Consider the following 21124-nt stretch of genomic DNA (forward strand, 5'->3'; position numbering starts at 1 on the left):
AGGTATGCCTTCCTGCACAAAAACAATCGCTGATGGTATTTTCCACTTTCTATGCATGCTGCAGAATTCAGCACTCATATAAAAAGGAAATAATTGGGAAAAATAAAAGTATTTCTCCTCGTTGCGCCACTTTTACGCCTCCCGTGGGGAGGCGTAGGATTCTGACGCATTCCCAATTTTACAAAATGTTGTAAATCTGGGAATGCATTAAGTTCCATGGATGTTGCGTTGAAACACCCACAGCAACACCCATAGAACGCCCCTTTCACGCAGAGTAATGCATGAAAGGGGCCCAAATTTACAAAGCCCATAAAAAGTCACGCAAGGTAACTTTACATGGGCTTGTAAATATGGGCAAGCTTATTGTGCCACCGGTGCATCAAACAAACCGGCAGCGCCGGCAGCACAATAGGCTTGTAAGTAAGCCCCAATTTTGTGTGTGCATCTGCTGTACAGTGCAACACACATGCAATGTGTGAACTGTTTTGTGAGACAAAGACATTTCTCCAAGCCAGTGCCTCGTTCCAGAAGGTGTAATTTATTGATGAAAAACCTGCTCTCAAAGTCTTAGTCTCAGACTTTGCGCAAAAAATTATGGGCGTTTGCGATGATTCACCAATTTCACACCCATGCAACAGCCGCTTGATGCAAAGTGGCACAAACCAGCTCAAAGAGCATTTGTTTGCGCTGCAACAAGGGCATCTTTCCTTCACAAAATACCTTTTGTACTGGAAAATAAATAACCTTCCAAGACTTTGCACCACTTTTGGTCACTTTGCTTGACTTTGCGCCAGCGCAAAGACTTAGTAAATCTCCGCCATATTACTCATTTATCATGTATGTGTCTCACTAGAAGACTCTGCTGGATTCAAGACAGAAGACCTTTAAAAGAGATGCAGTTTGTTGAATTTCTTTGAAATGTTGGGATGCCATCTGAAATAGCTGCTATTGTGAGAACAATATCTGTGATAGCATCAATTTATGTGAATATTGAGTACGTATCTTTTTCATTTGATTTACATTTTAGTATCTAACACTTCTGTTTCCCGTTGCAGGTAATAGTCCTTCTCCCAGTGCTTCACCTGAGGAAGTTTTGATGCTTAATTTGAGGAGGTGTTTGCTGGAGCAGAGTACTTGTATTTAAATCAGAGGCTTGTATTCATGCTTGCACTGATTTCAATGATTTGAAAGTTGTACCTTTTGCAGGAAGGAACCACTGCTGCAGCAGTACTCATTTTAAGGGGTATACATTCATTTTTATTTCTAGGGTGGCACTGCTACCAGGCACGGGGACATCACTGACACAGACACTGCCATGCCACTGGCTCACCTCCTACTCGCTGCTTTGTGCCAGAGTGCTCCAGATGATTGGTCTGTTCAGCATTCTGTCCATCATCTGTTCTTTTTGCATTTGTCACTATAAGTGTGAAGAGTATTCTGGCACGTGGGTCCCGTGCTCACTATTCCACCAGATTCAAGCTAGCTTGGCTGATATGGGGTGATACCCCGAAACTGGTCTCAGGATGCTTGTTTCTGGTCCAGCGACAAACTGACCGGGCAGTGTAGGCTGGGCTGTTCCTACAGGCAGCAGGTTCAAGACTGATTTGCATATGGCTGGGTCCAAACTGGAACGGCACGGAAGCAAAAAAACTATCATTTATCACAGATCTATGACTGGGTGTGAATGTTTGTTTTGTTCAGAATTCCATATGATTACTCTACGGTTTACTCCTTGTTTTCCCTACTGATTTCAGTTCAGATGGTCTTTTATAGTCTGCTTTAAGTGGTTGAGGGGAGTAAAACTACTCAATATTATACATTCAATTTAGTCACGCAAGACTCTGAATTGCAGTTTGTGGATTTATTATAAGGCCAAAATATTTGAATATAAACACATCTCAATATCAGAGAATATAGATACTTGAAAATCAATGCAGAGGCGAATATACAAATATAATTCATTCGGCACAAAACGCATAATATGATGAACTCCAAATCAAAATGCAACAAAGAATAGAAGCGGAGTCCAATTCTCTTTTCATTAGAGAAGAAAACAGCCTTTGACAAATCTACGTGTACCATCCGACTAGTTTCCCTTATCATGTCTCTATCTTTTGTGGATGCACTCTCTTCTACATCTAAGGCAGGTGGGGTAATTGTTGCCTGTTCCCCATTCTTTTCAGCATCTTGAGACTCAATCAAAGATGTAACAATCACCACAGCTATGACAATAAGTACCACAACAATAAGGGTACCAATTATGCATTTCTGTCTTCTTCCTGAATTTCTGGACACCATTTCGAACCACTATTTGTTTTTGAAGCACAGATGAAATAAACAAAGTCTCTTTACTTCTTTTCCTTTCCTTATCCTGTTATTTACAATGTCTTTTTTATTTTCTGTTTTTCAATTTGATTATTGCAGTTTTTTAGTGCAATAATACTAACCTATTGAAGAGATGTAGTCAGCCCTAGCCCTCAATTCTTCTTCTATTGAAAGTCCCTAATTTACATCTTCTTTCACTTGGACCTAGGTTATCTTTTTTCTAAGGCTAATAAGTTCTACTTTCACAGTTCAGGCTTCATCATTAATGATTTTTGATCCAAGCATTGCAAGAACAAGCTGCAAAATCTCTGCACGAATCTCTCCCATTTCCTGTGCAGTGGGCTGTCCACCAAAGGTAGGGAAAGCAACCTCGTTAAGGATCAGAAATCACAAACTACTCAGCCTTGGTGGATCGGGAACTGTCAGAGTCAGAATTCCAAAAGCGTCAACTCCAGGGACCAGCAACTGAATATCAATTGTGCTTTCTCTGTGACTCACTGTACCAGTCCCCAACCTCCCAGATCTCCCCGGTCTCTGCATCTGCAGCCAGGTACGTCCACTCAGGAGATGCGTACTTTTGAGATGGTGCCCTCTCTCTCTGGATCGTCTTAGACCATCGGTCTCTCTCCGGTTTCACTTTGTTCAGCCTCTCTTTTCTTGTTGGCCGAACCTCTGCTTCTGCACCTGCTCTCCTCTCTTCAGCTCAATCCGATCCTTATTCAATAAGCTGTTTGCTCTGATCTGATTCAAAGTTCACTTCTGCAATCTCATCTATTTCAGCATCTGAATTCAACTCTGAAGCAGCTTGGGAGGCGTGGCCACGCTGATCAGCGTAATGGTCGTGTTCTAGATCGGCTCCGTCGGCCGAGCTTGTAAAATCCGACAATAATCCGGCAAAGACGTGCCAAAACTGTCTCTGCTGTGCTGCCGAGACATCCCCGGGACGTCATGAGTGGAGTTTAGCGGCAGCACAAACATAAATTAAGTGGGCTGTAAAATCCGGACCCGAGGCCTGCTTGCAGATCACAACGAGAAGCCGGGACCTGGTGTGTGCGACTTCCGGGGTCGTAGCGCAGTGGCTGACAGAGGGGAGCTCCCTGCAACAGCGGGGCTGGAGAGGCGTGGCAGCACGAACAAGAGGTCAGACCCCCCCCTTGCCTGAGAGATGGCTGGCGGGCCCTGCGATTGGCGAGGGTCGGGCCCGCGAGACTGCCTGGCTCCTCGACCAGTCCACAGACAACATGACCACCCTCAAACAAGCCACCCGCAAGCACCACCAGCTCATCCGCACCACCAAGAAAAAATAACTCTTGAGAGGTGAGATTCTAATTACAGCACACCAAAAAGTGTTTTGAATTATTTCAGTCTTTATATGCGTATTGCACAGATAAGAGATTAAACTATTGTCACCAGTAAAGTTTATGGAGCAACACAAGAATCACACAGTATAAGGATAAACAGTGGTCCAATGTAGAGTCAAAAAGAGGTCCTCTTCAAAATAGCATTAGTTTTGTTATTCTTCTTTATTCAAAGTTCATAAAAAACAGGTTTTTCCAGCATACAAATCGCCAACACGTGTTTTGTCTCCCACAGAGACTTCATCAAGGCATAGATAGTAGTAGGAAGGTTTTTAATGATCCATTCATGAAGTGAGGACACAACATTATGTGTTTTAATAGTGGGATACCACACAATAAAGAGTGAGGTAAACAGGTAACTGGATTCACTCCAACAGGAGAATGAGTATATTTATCTTGACAATCGCATCATCATTATTGATACGAAGATGTATCATAGGCGAAGAAATGGATAAGAATAAAGGCTGTCAGAATCCAGAGTTATACAAAGGATATCGTAGCACGAGTCACACAGTAATTTTGATCGGACTCCCTAGAAGGTTAAAGAAGTCCGAATTCGCAACCCTGATAAGTTGCAGTCCGCCAAGTGGCAGCAGCGCTAGTATCCCGCCTCGTCGCCTGCAATAGCACTATGTCAAAATTACTGTGTGACTCGTGCTACGATATCCTTTGTATAACTCTCACTCTTTATTTTGTGGTATTCCACTATTAAAACACATAATGTTGTGTCCTCACTTCATGAATGGATCATTAAAAACCTTCCTACTACTATCTATGCCTTGATGAAGTCTCTGTGGGAGACGAAACACGACTGCACCAGCTCCACGGACTCAGACACCATGCTCGTCGAACACCTCTACCTCAAAATAGAGACTACCACGCCACTCTTAACTCGTTACGTGCTTCTGTCAGCCAACGGCCGTCACGCGCACTACCTCAGTAGTGTTGCGCACGTCCGTTGGCCGATGCGACCCCGCCCACTCATCAAAGGTGCCGCACCGCAGCGGCTGCGAGCAGGCAGGCTTAACTTCAAAGACAGATATGTAAAGCATTTAAAAACACCAATTCAATAAATAATTAAGACACTACACAAAATAAAAATCCAACAACAATTTATAAAAATAGGTAATATTTTTATGTTTTAAATGACACCAAAACTAAAAAAGTCCACTGGAGGGAATCAGAGATATGAATTTTTAAAGATTAGTCACTTTCCACTGCCTAGAAACCTGCAGTGCCCCTTTTATTCATTTTGTTTTCTCTGACAGGGACACACCTTTAGAAATTGTTCTGGAGTATTTCTCACCACTGTTGCGCAGCCTTCTCCAGCAGGCTGGGTCCAGTTAGAACTCCTTCCCGAAGTTCTGCTTGCGGGTCCCAAAGTACCCAACACACAATCCAAGGTTCTTGAATCTCCAAGAGGGTCCTTGAAAGTGTGAAACTTCAATTCCGCAATCCACTTGAACAAAACCCTTGCAAATCCACTGGTACTCCAGGCTGAGAATTCTTTGGGGGATGTACAGGTGAGCTCTGTTAACCTGTAGCTTGCAGGGAGTTCACTCTTTAGTTCTTTTGAAGCAGGTTTGATCCACAGGGCTGTAGTTTCAAATGGTGCAAAAATGGTGCAATCTCAGTGTCCTGGCCTTTGGAAATGCACATCAGAAATCTTCAGCGCGGACCCTTCTGATTCTCTTAAGTTTCAAGCAGCAGATCTGAGAGGCACTGCCACTCTCAGATACGTATTCCAAGTTATCTGGGTCAAGCAGGAGGTCACTGCTGACCAATGGGAGCAGGGCAACTCCCCAAGAATATGACCACATCCTGTAGAGTGTGGCATATTTTGTCACAGAGTGCACCAAATCCTCCAAATTCTTAGTGGCTGATTTCCAGCAGGGAGGTAAGAGCTGGCTAAACACACCCCTAGGATGGCTTACTTTCCATAAACACTCCCCCTTGCATCTGTGCATTCCTTCCATAAGCCTAGCTCTGGCTGAGATGAAAAGTTTAGAGTTGTAAATGACACTAAGGCCTCCTCTTCTCTTTGAAGACCATGGTTTATGACTCCCCACCCTGCTCTAGCATTCCTGTGTAGCAGTACTCTGCCCTCCCAACATAGCTGATTAACCCCAGGGGCTCTTTATCACCTCTTCAAGGCAGCCTGGCTAATCCACTTAACTCTGACCAATCAAGACAGACCACTGAAAGGCTAAATCTGGACTTACAAACGAGAAAGTCTAATAACTTCTTCTTTGTACACTTTAGGAGAAATTCTAACATATTCTTGAATGTATTAATACCATTCGGGGAAGTCTTTGAATGGTTCATCTAGCCCTCTCCTATCAAGAGTTATTAGTTAATAACGTCCTACAATGGTAACCTATGCAGCAGGGAAATTGCAATGGGAAAAAAGTTTTGGGCCATTTTCCAGCACCAGGACTTAAACATATTTCGTAAGTACTTTGCTGATATCTTTAGGACCCCCACCCCTTGGGACAACTAGGGGAGACTTTAGAGGTTCTGAATCTGTATAAATATTGCAAATCCTCAGTCCACGGGACTCCTAGCATCAACGTCGAATTTGGGCAGCACTTTATCACAATGTGGGGAGTGAAATGTGAAATTTCACTTAACCCAGAGCATATAAAACTCATGTTATGAGGGTCTACCTTATAAATACATGACCCCCCCCACCCCTGGGACACCTAGGGGAGACCCTGTGGGTTCCTAATATGCCAAAACATTGTAGGTTATCAATTTTTAAGTGGCCCAAACGCCAAAGTCGAGTTTGAGCACAAGTTACTTTTTAAAAGCAGTCCTGCACACATGCAATTGCAGAAAAGCTGCTGGCCTCCAAAACTGCCATGCCCTATTGTGGGCTAGGGACTTCTAGGTAGTTTTAATCCCCCTGCCCTAATATTTATTAGGGTCTGATAGGTAGGTCATGTCAACCACAGGGGTCCCCCAACTCTTGCTGTACCCTAGTGTATGTAGGTGTTTTCACTGTAATCTAAATGTGTCTCTTTCAGCATAGCACTGTCCCTGTGCCTGGTTAGGCAGAGCCCAGGGTCAGTCAGAGTCAGTTACCACTAGGCCTGGGCGAAGCACTACGCTACGCTCGTGTAGTTTACGAAGTTTGCGCAACTCCGCACTATGCGAACTGCACTTAGCACAGTGTGAACACGCGTAGCGTAGTGCAGCGGTCATTTTTCGATGGTCGCAGTCATCAACGTCAAGTTGGCGACCGTGAGCAAGCAAAATGACATCCTGGCGAGACTTTATCCTCGTTCGCGATCAGCAACATCAAGTTGCCGATCGCGAGCGTGGAAAATAAACCTCCCTGCCAGATTCTCAACACGGGGAGGTCTGGTTTCTCATTGCGAGTGGTCGCGCATGCTCGCAACCGCTCACGATGAGAACTACCAGTCCGCGTTGAGAAAGCTGCCGCTCGAGTAAAAATCTCCTCGAGCGGCAGAAAACTACAGCTCGCACTGCGCAAGATGCCGTTTTCAATGATTGCACAGTGCCGGATGCTTGTCCGCACTGTGCAATCATTGAAAACGGCATCTTGCAGAGTGCGAACATGCTACTACGCAGTTCGCGTAGTGCTACGCGTAGCTCGCGAAGTGCACTTCGCGTAGCTTCCTGAAGCTCTACTTTGCAAACTACGCCCAGCCCTAGTTACCACCAGTACCATTCAGCAAAAAGTTGGGAGGTGCCCAGGGCACAGGATGACTTTGTAACACCCGCCCAACCAGTCAACCCACCAGAAAAACCCAAAGCACCATCAAGACACTGGGGCTAAATATCTGTTGAAAACTGGACCAAGACTCTACAGGAATGCCCACCAAACTACACCAGTTACTTTTACGCTGACACCAAGCTCTTCAATAAAAGGTTCGCCAACTGCATCAAGCACACAGCTCCGACAAGAAACAAGACCTACAAAAACAACAAATGACTCAGCTGGCACATGAATGACCTCAGTGAGTCCAAGCTCCACTACAAACAACTTGAGAGAAAATGGAGACTCCACTGCAAGATCCTCATACAAAGCCGCCCTCAACCTCGATCACCAACAACTATGAGATAAAAACAAACGGCCCTAAGTCTCAGACTATAAATCAGATACAACAACAGCAAACAACTCTTCACCATCGTCAAGGAGTTCTCCAAACCAGCAGCTGCTATCAACATCATCATCCCATCTCAGGCACTATGCAACAACCTCTCAAACTGATTCGTACAGAAGATTGCCAAGATCTATAAAACATTTGACTCACAGCATACCGGTTTGAACTCCCCCGACCAGCCAGACACCTCCTTCATCACCAAACAGCAGCTAAGCAACTGGAAGCCCCTCTTGAACAAAGAACCACCACCTTGATGAATACCATCCACGCAGAAGCCCCCTCAGATCCCTGCCCCCACTTCATATACAACCATGGAAGAACCATCATCTCCCACACGCTCACCGCTATCATCAACATCTCCACCTTACCGCCTTGCTTGAAAATGCTGAAGTCAACTCCCTATCGAAGAAACCAACAGCAGATCCCAACACCCTTTGCAGCTACAGACTTATCTTGCTCCTGCCTTATCCAGCTAAAGTCATTAGGCTTTTCCCGTACACCGCAGAACCCAAGAAACTCACTGGCTGAGTCCCTCAAGAATCGTCGCTCAGCCCAAAACTCTTCAACGTCTATATGATGCCCCTCACAGATATCATCAGAGCCCACTGCATCAACATAGTATCCTATGCCGATGACTCACAGATCATCGTCTCCCTTACCAACTCAACCAGCACCACCAAAGCAAACTTCGCCAACTTCATAAGCAACGTCACTGCTTGGATGAAAAAACACTCCTGCTCAACACAGACAAAACCGAAGTCCATGATTTTGGCATTAACTTTTCCCCCTAGGATTCCTTTCTGGTGGCCCTCTGAACTTGGCCCCGCACCCACCCCTGCGTACCATGCCAAGAACCTCTGGATCATCCTGGACACCAACTTCTCCTTGAGCAGACAGAACAATGCAGTCCCCTCATCATGCTTCCACCTCCTGCGAATGCTATGCAGAATTTTCAAGGGGATCCCATTGAACACCAGAGAAAGGGGCACCCAGGCTCTTATCACAAGTAGACTTGATTACAGAAATGCCCTCCACATCGGAATCACTGTCCACATCCTACGCAGACTCCAACCACCAAGAACGCCACTGCCAGACGCATCTTGAGAAATACCACATCTCTCCACACCTCAACAATCCCCACTGGCTCCCAGTCCAGGAAAGATGTGATTTCAATCTACTCACCCACACCTCCAAAGCTCTCCACAACACAGGTCAAACTTACCTCAACCACTGCCTCAACTTCTACCGACCCACCAGACATCTTCGATCTTCATCCCAGGCATGAGCACACCTCCCTTGTGTCCAGAAAACCAGTAGTAGAGCTCCTTCTCATACGTCGCAACCACGACCTGGAACAACCTCCTGAAACACCGCCCTTTCCCTCATGGACTTCTGAAGGAACCCAAAGACATGGCTCTTCCAGATGAAACAGGCATGATCTGCTCCTCCCCCCTCATACCTGCCTTACGGGTGATTGCCACACTCTACAAATTTACATAATATAACATAACAAGTAAGTATATATAATATGTATGTATGACATTGACAGCAATAAGCACCTATTTCAGGACTGTATGACGAGCATTGCGGCTTGGATGACAAAGAACTGCCTTCAGTTGAACAGCGTTAAAACTGAAATTCTGCTGTTCGGCAAAGTCCAAAACATCCGGCCCCCTGGCTGTTGGCCTCCTGAACTAGAGTCAGCCCCCTGCCCAAGCAAATCCAGGAAAATCTGGGTGTTAAATTAGACCAGGAGCTGTCGCTGAAAAGTCATTTAGCCACTATAGGAGGAATATGCTTTGCAACCATGCAGCTTCTGAGGAAAGTTTTCCCTTTGCTCCCATCATATGCTAGGAAAACAGGCTCTGGTAATCAGCCATCTTGATTATAGCAACACTTTGTTTATGGCAGTTAATGACACCTTTCTATCCAAAGTACAGGTGATGTAAAATACGGCTGCAAGTCTAGTTTGTAACCTCTCAGGTGGCTTCCGTCTCACCCATTCTAAGAGCCCTTCACTGGCTTCTGGTCAGAAAGCACACTGTTTTCAAACGATGCTGCCTTACTCACAAAGCTTTTATGGGTAAAGGTCCTTTGTCCCTTATAAACAAATTACGCTATCATTGTCCCATTCGCACGCTAAGATCCAGTGACAAGGCGCTTCTGACCATTCCCTGCATTCGTGCCTCAAGATATGGTGGCAGATCTTTCTCCTACACTGCCCCCATGGCATGGAATCAACTTCCATTCCATCTTTGTTGCTACTCAGATTTTGCCAAATTAAAAAAACAGTTGGAAAATTGGCTGTTTGAGGTGTTAGATGCGGGTTATGTGTTGGCCAAGCACCAAGATACACCTACAGGTGTGATTTGTTGTACTTTACTAAGTGGATATAACATAACATAATACATAATTGTATAAAAAAAAGGAGTTGGCTAACACCAGACCCAATGAATACATATTGCAATAGGGAAATGTAACTATACCCACACATGAAAGAGTGAGTTGAGCCATCGCAGCCACAGCATGCTTGGCGGAACTGCAGCGGCTGAAGGTACATCAAGTGCGTCTGCAGGAGTATGCGCACTTATCAAGAACAAACGCAGCTGTAAAGCAAGAGAACCCGGTACCAGACAATGGAGTGGCATCTAGTAATATTAGGGATACAGGAACTGATAGCGCAGAAGGAGGCTCCTCTTCTGTATTTCTTGGTCACATGGCTAGAGGTGGGCAGCCACTGAAAGCTTGGGCCAGGCTTGAGCCCGAAGCCTGGCTCAGCTCGAGATCCATTTGGAGCCTCAAGCCCATAACGAGCGAGCTTTTATTTGGCCTCCCTCCCTCTACTCAGCATATGGCGTAATGCCCAGAGCTGCCAACTTTGGAACTAGAGAATCAGTTTGAGTCGCGGCGTCAACTCAACATCCTGTGAATCTGGGCAAATCCCTTAATCTCCATGTGTCCACAAACAATGAATGTGACTTTGCGTAACATAACTGGTATTCATGTAAAACACTCCAACACCTTTGGATTAAGTTTGTGTTCTATAACAACTGCAGAAGAATACACAAAAAACAAAGCCTTAACACAAGGAGATATAAACAGATACCCATTTAAAGGCTGATTTGCACAAAGTGAAACCAGAAAAGCTGAATAAAGCACAGCTTTTTCTCTTAAATTGTGTGATTCTTAAGCAAATATTTTATTTCACCAAACTCCTTTTTCTTCATAATCGCATATTAAAGCACTTTCAAATATTTGAGTTCAGAATAACCGTTGTACAAAACTTACTTTGTTTGATTTAATAGACTATAATGTTTCTACTATAATAATCTGGGCCACATACTGGATTTAAAAGACAAGCGTCTTGCCTCTTAGTTCACTGATGGTTAATTTTAAGAAACCATCACTTCTCATAAGTACTTCTCACTGCAGTGCTATAATGTGACATACTAATGTCAAAGCTTCCACCATCCTCCTCCAATACAACCAGGGGGATATTCTCAAGAACGTGTGATATTGAGGAAAAAAACCGCTGTGTTAATGTTGTAGTCTCACTATAACGCGTCAAATGACCGCGTAAAAATCAACGAGATGCAGCAAAAATTCAAAACACAAACGCAAAAAAACGGCAATGTCCCAAACTGCAAGACAAAAATCCCACGTATCATGCGTGAAAATGCACCATAAAAGTAGAGAAAAAAATGGTCAGATGACAATGTAGAAGTACAGCCTCACATCCGTGATATAGAATAAATGTCCATTGTCCCGCATCAAATAGGCATCTCCTTAAAAACAGTCACAATGTACATTGACCTGCAGTCTGTATGTAAACTGCGCTAATGCGTAAACATAGATGGAACACACTGTGAAACCGCATCTCCCATTCACATTGCAGAGGGACAAACAAGACCTCCTGCACACAGACGTGACATGTCTATAATCAATCAAGTATGAAAGCATGGACGAATGTAGGAGCAGTGACCCCCCCTTACGTACATGTTTCTCATGTTGTGGGACTTGAGTCAAAGGGTGCATCCCTGCATCATGGTGGTACAAATTTGACCCCAAAAGAAGCCCTGTTGTCACTTGTAGGTCACAAATGACAGCCTATATGTAATGATGTGCGACACATGTGAATTGCCGAAAAGTGGGATTCCGTACTATCTGTGACACACAGAACTAGCATTTCGAATACGTGACACCGTAAACAGCCTCTCTGTACAGAGGTGGCACCCCCACCATCTATTTTCAAATCAATAAATTGCTAGCACTATATGTTGAACTTACACTCGTCTGAGTGATGTGTTTGTACAGATGAGTGACATGCATGCAGGGAATGTGTCTTGGAATGCATTTATTTGCACATGCTGTGCCTGTGGTCATTTTGTACTGTCCCCTGATTGCTAAGGACTGTCACAATGTGACGTGCTCATTTGTAGGAATTGTCAATGATGGTGTTCCTACGGGCTATTCCTGCTGTGGCTGCAGTGGGGTGTGATCCAACTGCCTCATCTACATCCTCATCGTCCGGTGCATCTGGCACCCGTATCCATGGGGCATTGCTGCGTACGGATATGTTGTGCAACACACAACATGCAACGATCATCTTGCACACGATGCATGGGCTGTACAGGAGCCTTCCACCTGTGATGTCCACCTGAAACGGGACTTCAACACGCCAAATGTGCATTCCACGATGCCTCTGGTGTGTTTGTGGGCCGCAGTGTACTGCCTCTGGGCCTGTGTGTTCGGGGCTCAGAGGGGTGTCATCATCCAAGCGCAGAGTGCATATCCTTGATCACCTGTGACAGTGCAGAGAGACGTGAGTCAATAGTTGGTCATGGATGATGTGTTGGCAGGCTCACAGGTTCATTGGTGTGTGATATGTGTGACTTAGTGATTCATGTTTGACATGTACTGCTTGTAGCAAATGAGCGGCATCAATGTGTATTACGTAGCCTCACTGCTGCTCCTCCCTCCCCCCAAGCATAGTCACTAGTGTGCGTAGCGCGGTTGCATCACTTGCACCCCTACTGCACACCATTGTCATGCCTGTCTGCGCATGTCCACGAGCCTGACAACAACACAGTGATGTTGTGCGCTGAAGGTGGATGGGCACGTGTGTGTAGGCCTATGGTAAGGATAGAGCGGACACAGATGTGAAGTTAAAGGCTGGCTGCACTCACCATGCGTTTGAGGGTAGACCTTTGGCTTATGCTGTGGTAATAGCGACACACACAACAGTTGGCATGTATGATCCCGGACCCCGAGTGGGTTTGTGCTCCCTCATTCACCCCTACGGCCGAGCACGCACTCCGGGGGCAGGTTACATTGCAACATTGTCCATTGCGGGACAGGTGGCGCTGACACTACAACAGAGACACACGCATAAGTTACCTCCTTGCTAAAGCAACACCCAACCATTCCCAGAGCCCCGTGTTGATGAACCACACCCCAACGCTGGACTGTTGTATGCCGGGCCAGCCCTCTATGCTCACGCTTACAGGGGGGGACATAACAAGCTACATTCCAGCGATCTTCCCCATGGTAGCATCCACTGTCCCCTACACTACGAACACCAGCAGTGTATGTCGACATGGATAGGTCGGTGGTCTACATACTGCAGTCTGGCCAGCACATTCACACCACACTTGGCATTGTGTACATTCTCATTCATGGGTCACTTGCTTCCTTTGCACATGCCTGGTTCCCACCTCTCCCCACATTCTGCTATTGTGTGGCTGAGGTTCCATGCCATTGACGGCTTATGTACATGGCTAGCCCAGGTTACCACAGTAAGTTGTGCTGTCGTGTCTGGTGGGTGGGCATTTTGTTTGGCATGTTGTATGTGAATTTGTAACGTGTGCATTCCCAGAGTTGTAAGTTGCATGATTGTGGATTCGGGGTGTGTGGTGTGTTCACTTGGACCTTTGCAACGAGCAGAGCATTTCTGTAGCTTCCATCCTGGAAGCGCCGGTTGATGATGGACTGTCGGAAGATGTAGGAATCATGCACACTGCCTGGGAAGTTGGCGGCAACATTGGTGAAGAGTCCCCGGTGGTCCACTGTTGCCTGCACATTGATGGAATGCGTGTGCTTTCTGATGCGGTAATTGTGTGCAGTGTCTGCAGGCGGCACGAGTAGGACATGTGTGCCGTCAATTGCCCCCAACACGTGCGGGAAGCCAGCTATGGCGTAGAAGCCTTGCTTGGTCTCCAGCTGTTCCTGCGCAGAGTGGGGGTAGGGAAGGTACTGGGGTACCCAGCTGATGATGGCATCCAATACAGTTGTGAGGAACTTTGATAGGGCTGGCTGTGAGACTCCTCCGACACTGGCATTTGTTGGTTAGAAGGCACTAGAGGCCTACAGATGCAGCACAGCCAGCAGCTTTGTCTGAGGTGGGATGTTGGTAGTCCGCTGTGTTGGTACCGTCAGCCTGTGGGCTATGATGGTCAGGATGCGGAGTATGGTTGCCTTTTGAGCCTATAGTGGGCAATGACATCCTCTGGTGTTAGGACTGTGTGGCTGGTGCGTTTTCTGAAAGTCCGCTGTCTTTGTCTGCGCTGCCTCTGTGGTAGTCCAGGGGGGGAAGAGGGAGTGGAGCGGGTCCGGGTGGGTGGCGGGCCTGGAGGTGGTGGCGGTGGGTGTTGTGGCCCTCTTGGGGCTCCGGACTGCATGATTAGTAGTTCCATGGCATCTGTTGTTCTTCTGGTGTGGCTCTGGGCTGGGCACCCTTTTATGGTGCAGGTTGTCGACCGATTGTACACCAGGTAGGAGCAGGTGTTAAATCCCTGCTGCTAACGCACCTTATTGCATGTTTTGGGATCTTATCGCTGATCTGGCTGGTTGTCGAGAATGTTGCAGAGTGGTGTTTTCGCTGCTTTTTACACGGGAACGCCTACTCTGCATCTCATAGCGATAGTTGCCGGGCTCATCTGTGGCGATGTTTTTTGCAGCTGCTATCGCAGGTAAACTGGTGATATGAGCTGTTAGCACAAGCTTGTGAATGGGGCGATTAATTTATCGCCACTTTGGCTGCTATAAAGTGCTGATAACTCAGTGATAAGTCCTTCAGAATATGCCCCCAAGGGTCTAAGTCTAACTCTGAACGAGGGGTCTAATGCCAAAATCTAACCAGAGCGGGACAACATATTTTATCCTAGATTTCTTAATTATATTTATTGTGATATTTAATGTTTATTGCCCTGATACTTCTGATTTTATGTGCTTTTATGGTTATGTGCCAAAATAAAGTTTGATATGATGATGGTTCAAGAAATACACTATTTGGAATTTTGAAGAGACTTTATCATATTTTATGTGATGTTTGTTGTATGATTTACATTGCAAACGTTTTCAGGGCTCGGCTCGTGCATGGGCTCTAAGAGTCGAAACAGACTCTTGGCTCGGATCTGGCTCGGCTCTCCCTGCTCAGCTATTTGCTCACCCACCTTTACTCATGACTGGGGATGTAAAGTTGACATTATGAGTAGGGCTCACCAGTGAACTCCAGGTGCATGGACCCTTCCGAGAGCCACATCCACCCAAGCTTAGGACAAGGACATCCCTTATGTTAGGAAATAGAGAACACCCTCCCAAGCCTGTCTCAGATAAGCGCAGCAAAACATAGCAGGCATCATGGGAGATCTGGCAAAATATCTGTTGGATTCAGAAAAAGATAAGAAGAAAAGATGGTTGGATGGGTGGGTGGGTGTATGGATGGGTCGGTGGGAATTGTGGGTGGATGGATGGATGGATGGATGGATGGATGGAAGGATGGATGGATGGATGGATGGATGGATGGATGGATGGATGGATGGATCAAGCCTCAGAAAGAATTTAATTCCTGGCTTAGAACAATGAATACCTGGAGTAATCCAAGCGGAAATAGAATCAAAAGAAGAACATAACAAAAAGGTTTTTTTAATGAGAGTACAGAAAATGAGATTCTCCCTTCGGTGCTGTGGGATTAGAAGAAGACACTGGGTTTTAAGTGTTTTGTAGGAAGGGGGATTATGTTGTTTGTATTACGCCCAAGGGACAGATTAATGAAAAGAAGTGAGCTCACACATGAACAAGGAAGGGTGAAGATGCACTGATAACCGCAGAATTGTGAGAGACGCGACTCACACAGGCAATACACCCCAGTGTGCCAGCACAGGGAAGGGGACAGGCCACGGGAACAATGGAAGTGCACTCTGCAGAAGTTTATTGGTTACTCTGAGTTCTTTAGAGCAGGGACCCAGGCCACAGCAGTGGGGCAGGGTGGGGGAGGGGCAGGGTGAGTGGTAGTAAACTCCGGCATACGGCCGAACGGAGGTAAGTAAAGAAATAAAGAAATAAAATGAAATGCATTGCGTGTGCTGCGTGCCGGAGTTTACTACCCCCACCCAGCCCCTCCACCGCCCCGCTGCACTCCCTCGAGGAGCCGCTACCGCCTCTGACATCATGCAGCAGTGCAGGGCCAGCTTGTATGGTTGGAATTCTGCATGGAAAAGGAAAGCCAAATCATGGCGCGAAGAATGTTAATTATGTAGTATATTCTGCAATAAAGAAACATTATGCAACACATTCTATTGCGTTATTTTGTCATTTTTAACATTGATTCCAGTGCTTTAAAAATGATGCACACTGATATCCAATTCAAATCACGATTCACTGACAATTCAAATGTTGCCATGTAAGGAGGCACAGGGACCCTATGTTATCACTACTACATGCTAGGCAAAAGACAAACCCACATTTTTGTATTTACATGTAATATAAGGTGTCTCTTGTTTATTTATTGTATCCCTGTCCTTCTCTAAAACCGGTCACAGTGTTCACTCACTGTTTGCCTCTGAAAGCACATTTTGGGCAGATGTATTATTTTTTAGCACAGCTCGGCCCAGCAGCCAAAGTTATTGCACTGCATTGCACAAGGGGATAGAAGCACCGGAAAACCAATTCTTTTATTGAATTTATATATACAAGGTGCATTGCACTTACATGGGTAGTAATGAGCCGCGAAAGAGACAATTTCACCAGCCACACGAACTTATACAAGGCCAACCGCTAAAGCGGGGGAGGGCGGGAGGGACGGCCGGAGGCCGAGAGGTGAACTACAAGACAACACGAACAGGATGCAACGCCAGAACTACGCAGCCAATCAGAAATGCCAAATGCCATTGTTACTTCTGTATTTCTCCCTTGTCCCTTGTCCCCGCCCCCCCCTCTATTTCGCCTCTTAAGTGGCCAGCTGCTGCTGCCATACCAGGCGCACGAAAAGGCTGCCTAGCGACCCGCACAAGGTTTGCACCATGCTGGTGTGTGAAGTCCAGCATAGGATTTGTTCTGGAAGAATAACCTGCCGGTAAAAAGTTATTTGTCTAGAGTACAAATTCGAATAGATTCAACATACTGTGCCTCATCTACAAGAAAAGGACTATTTTGCTGCAACGAGCTGCTCATTTTCAAAGCATATGGATGCTTCGTATTAACAATATGACGCATCCCTGTGCTTTCCCCTGCACAAGAGCACAATTGTCTGCCATGTGCCAGCGCAGGCCCGCTTGCGTCATTTTGCAAGGGTGCCTGCACTGTGGGGATGTTTGTTTTTGTGCAGGAAGGTATGCCTTCCTGCACAGGTATGCCTTCCTGCACAAAAACAATCGCTGATGGTATTTTCCACTTTCTATGCATGCTGCAGAATTCAGCACTCATATAAAAAGGAAATAATTGGGAAAAATAAAAGTATTTCTCCTCGTTGCGCCACTTTTACGCCTCCCGTGGGGAGGCGTAGGATTCTGACGCATTCCCAATTTTACAAAATGTTGTAAATCTGGGAATGCATTAAGTTCCATGGATGTTGCGTTGAAACACCCACAGCAACACCCATAGAACGCCCCTTTCACGCAGAGTAATGCATGAAAGGGGCCCGAATTTACAAAGCCCATAAAAAGTCACGCAAGGTAACTTTACATGGGCTTGTAAATATGGGCAAGCTTATTGTGCCACCGGTGCATCAAACAAACCGGCAGCGCCGGCAGCACAATAGGCTTGTAAGTAAGCCCCAATTTTGTGTGTGCATCTGCTGTACAGTGCAACACACATGCAATGTGTGAACTGTTTTGTGAGACAAAGACATTTCTCCAAGCCAGTGCCTCGTTCCAGAAGGTGTAATTTATTGATGAAAAACCTGCTCTCAAAGTCTTAGTCTCAGACTTTGCGCAAAAAATTATGGGCGTTTGCGATGATTCACCAATTTCACACCCATGCAACAGCCGCTTGATGCAAAGTGGCACAAACCAGCTCAAAGAGCATTTGTTTGCGCTGCAACAAGGGCATCTTTCCTTCACAAAATACCTTTTGTACTGGAAAATAAATAACCTTCCAAGACTTTGCACCACTTTTGGTCACTTTGCTTGACTTTGCGCCAGCGCAAAGACTTAGTAAATCTCCGCCATATTACTCATTTATCATGTATGTGTCTCACTAGAAGACTCTGCTGGATTCAAGACAGAAGACCTTTAAAAGAGATGCAGTTTGTTGAATTTCTTTGAAATGTTGGGATGCCATCTGAAATAGCTGCTATTGTGAGAACAATATCTGTGATAGCATCAATTTATGTGAATATTGAGTACGTATCTTTTTCATTTGATTTACATTTTAGTATCTAACACTTCTGTTTCCCGTTGCAGGTAATAGTCCTTCTCCCAGTGCTTCACCTGAGGAAGTTTTGATGCTTAATTTGAGGAGGTGTTTGCTGGAGCAGAGTACTTGTATTTAAATCAGAGGCTTGTATTCATGCTTGCACTGATTTCAATGATTTGAAAGTTTTACCTTTTGCAGGAAGGAACCACTGCTGCAGCAGTACTCATTTTAAGGGGTATACATTCATTTTTATTTCTAGGGTGGCACTGCTACCAGGCACGGGGACATCACTGACACAGACACTGCCATGCCACTGGCTCACCTCCTACTCGCTGCTTTGTGCCAGAGTGCTCCAGATGATTGGTCTGTTCAGCATTCTGTCCATCATCTGTTCTTTTTGCATTTGTCACTATAAGTGTGAAGAGTATTCTGGCACGTGGGTCCCGTGCTCACTATTCCACCAGATTCAAGCTAGCTTGGCTGATATGGGGTGATACCCCGAAACTGGTCTCAGGATGCTTGTTTCTGGTCCAGCGACAAACTGACCGGGCAGTGTAGGCTGGGCTGTTCCTACAGGCAGCAGGTTCAAGACTGATTTGCATATGGCTGGGTCCAAACTGGAACGGCACGGAAGCAAAAAAACTATCATTTATCACAGATCTATGACTGGGTGTGAATGTTTGTTTTGTTCAGAATTCCATATGATTACTCTACGGTTTAATCCTTGTTTTCCCTACTGATTTCAGTTCAGATGGTCTTTTATAGTCTGCTTTAAGTGGTTGAGGGGAGTAAAACTACTCAATATTATACATTCAATTTAGTCACGCAAGACTCTGAATTGCAGTTTGTGGATTTATTATAAGGCCAAAATATTTGAATATAAACACATCTCAATATCAGAGAATATAGATACTTGAAAATCAATGCAGAGGCGAATATACAAATATAATTCATTCGGCACAAAACGCATAATATGATGAACTCCAAATCAAAATGCAACAAAGAATAGAAGCGGAGTCCAATTCTCTTTTCATTAGAGAAGAAAACAGCCTTTGACAAATCTACGTGTACCATCCGACTAGTTTCCCTTATCATGTCTCTATCTTTTGTGGATGCACTCTCTTCTACATCTAAGGCAGGTGGGGTAATTGTTGCCTGTTCCCCATTCTTTTCAGCATCTTGAGACTCAATCAAAGATGTAACAATCACCACAGCTATGACAATAAGTACCACAACAATAAGGGTACCAATTATGCATTTCTGTCTTCTTCCTGAATTTCTGGACACCATTTCGAACCACTATTTGTTTTTGAAGCACAGATGAAATAAACAAAGTCTCTTTACTTCTTTTCCTTTCCTTATCCTGTTATTTACAATGTCTTTTTTATTTTCTGTTTTTCAATTTGATTATTGCAGTTTTTTAGTGCAATAATACTAACCTATTGAAGAGATGTAGTCAGCCCTAGCCCTCAATTCTTCTTCTATTGAAAGTCCCTAATTTACATCTTCTTTCACTTGGACCTAGGTTATCTTTTTTCTAAGGCTAATAAGTTCTACTTTCACAGTTCAGGCTTCATCATTAATGATTTTTGATCCAAGCATTGCAAGAACAAGCTGCAAAATCTCTGCACGAATCTCTCCCATTTCCTGTGCAGTGGGCTGTCCACCAAAGGTAGGGAAAGCAACCTCGTTAAGGATCAGAAATCACAAACTACTCAGCCTTGGTGGATCGGGAACTGTCAGAGTCAGAATTCCAAAAGCGTCAACTCCAGGGACCAGCAACTGAATATCAATTGTGCTTTCTCTGTGACTCACTGTACCAGTCCCCAACCTCCCAGATCTCCCCGGTCTCTGCATCTGCAGCCAGGTACGTCCACTCAGGAGATGCGTACTTTTGAGATGGTGCCCTCTCTCTTCTGGATCGTCTTAGACCATCGGTCTCTCTCCGGTTTCACTTTGTTCAGCCTCTCTTTTCTTGTTGGCCGAACCTCTGCTTCTGCACCTGCTCTCCTCTCTTCAGCTCAATCCGATCCTTATTCAATAAGCTGTTTGCTCTGATCTGATTCAAAGTTCACTTCTGCAATCTCATCTATTTCAGCATCTGAATTCAACTCTGAAGCAGCTTGGGGGGCGTGGCCACGCTGATCAGCGTAATGGTCGTGTTCTAGATCGGCTCCGTCGGCCGAGCTTGTAAAATCCGACAATAATCCGGCAAAGACGTGCCAAAACTGTCTCTGCTGTGCTGCCGAGACATCCCCGGGACGTCATGAGTGGAGTTTAGCGGCAGTACAAACATAAATTAAGTGGGCTGTAAAATCCGGACCCGAGGCCTGCTTGCAGATCACAACGAGAAGCCGGGACCTGGTGTGTGCGACTTCCGGGGTCGTAGCGCAGTGGCTGACAGAGGGGAGCTCCCTGCAACAGCGGGGCTGGAGAGGCGTGGCAGCACGAACAAGAGGTCAGACCCCCCCCTTGCCTGAGAGATGGCTGGCGGGCCCTGCGATTGGCGAGGGTCGGGCCCGCGAGACTGCCTGGCTCCTCGACCAGTCCACAGACAACATGACCACCCTCAAACAAGCCACCCGCAAGCACCACCAGCTCATCCGCACCACCAAGAAAAAATAACTCTTGAGAGGTGAGATTCTAATTACAGCACACCAAAAAGTGTTTTGAATTATT

Source organism: Lissotriton helveticus, chromosome 4_1, assembly GCF_964261635.1.
Source record: "Lissotriton helveticus chromosome 4_1, aLisHel1.1, whole genome shotgun sequence".
Lineage (NCBI taxonomy): Eukaryota > Metazoa > Chordata > Amphibia > Caudata > Salamandridae > Lissotriton > Lissotriton helveticus.